The sequence below is a fragment of the Triticum aestivum genome, chromosome 3D, assembly GCF_018294505.1.
Source record: "Triticum aestivum cultivar Chinese Spring chromosome 3D, IWGSC CS RefSeq v2.1, whole genome shotgun sequence".
Lineage (NCBI taxonomy): Eukaryota > Viridiplantae > Streptophyta > Magnoliopsida > Poales > Poaceae > Triticum > Triticum aestivum.
Window position 1 is genome coordinate 563,699,312 of NC_057802.1, and position 1,288 is coordinate 563,700,599.

The 1,288-nt window shown below is 58.9% G+C and overlaps 1 pseudogene across 1 annotated transcript; it reads left to right on the top strand.

Annotated features, from left to right (window-relative positions):
• LOC123076516 (uncharacterized) lies at window positions 1-1,284 on the top strand (annotated as a pseudogene). The gene has a single exon (XR_006436258.1). The product of XR_006436258.1 is annotated as an uncharacterized protein (transcript).
• Window positions 1,285-1,288: the final 4 nt, after the last annotated feature.

Genomic DNA, 1,288 nt, shown 5'->3' on the forward strand with positions numbered 1-1,288 from the left:
TCCCACCGAAACCCCTCCAAACTCCTCCCACCGGAAAATCCCCCAAACTTTGGCTGGCCGAAACCATGGACGGAGATCGACGGTTGCCGCCGGCTGCCACGCTCGCATCGGCGGCGGCGGTGCTTGGCAACAACGACCTCCTGCGCGAGATCCTCCTCCGCCTCGGCTTCCCCACCTGCCTCGTCCATGCCGCCCTCGTCTCCAAGCGGTGGCTCCACCACGCCTCCAACCCGGCCTTCCTCCGCCACTTCCGTGAGCGCAACCCACCCCGCGTCCTCGGCGTTTTCGCCTGCTACCCCGGAACACCGTACAAGTTCCTGCCGCTTCTACAGCCCCCGGAGCTCGCCGCCCTCTCACGCCGTGCGGCCTCCTCCTTCGACGGCGCCTTCACCGCCAACACATACCAGCGTGTCGTGCACTGCCGGAACAGCCGCCTCATCACCGTGTTCTTGCACGAGGGAACATACAGGCACTCCCTCCTCGAGCCGCTGCTCGCTGGGGAGTCCGAAGCGGTCCTCCCACAGACCCCGCTGCCCCGCCATCTCCCGCAGGCCGGCTCATACACAAGGGGTATTCTCTCAGACTTTCCTGCCCGAGGATGGGGGCCGCGACGGCATCACCTTGGTGAGTCTGTGGAAGGTCTGGAGAGAAGTCCGTGCGGAAGTGTGCGTGCTGGGATCTGGCGGATGGGGCGTCCCTACCACCGCCGTGACAGAGGTAGATCTCCCGTATGCTGAAACCAACTTTATAGAAATGCTACCACCCGTCCATGGCAAGGTCTTCATGGTGACCGGCTTTGGGTACACCCTGGGTCTAGATTTGGCCACGTCAAACTTCTTCACCCTTGAGCTACCAGTTGGAGTGCGGAGCAACTATATGCTTTCATGTGCGGAGGGTTCCGGGATCTATCTTTTCAGTGCAGATGGGTTTCATCTCAGTGTGTGGCTCCATGGGATGATGGGCAACAGCGATGGTGCAGGCGGCTGGCTGCTGGTGGACACATTTTGTGTCCGATGTTCTGCTGGTCACGATTGGGTTTGGATGGCACAAGATGGTGATTTTCTTGGTGTTGCTGCAGTCGAGGACAATGCTGAGTTTGTATTCTTGGATTATGCGAGATATGGTGTTGTCCTCTATGTTCATCTGAGAAGCAGGGTAGTTGAGAAGGTGCACGAGCAGGCACTGCTTAATCATCATTTTATTCGTCCGGGTATGAACCACATACCTATCTATCCCTTTATGATGACCTGGCCGCCTCTTTTCCCTGCACTGAAGAACAGGCGACATG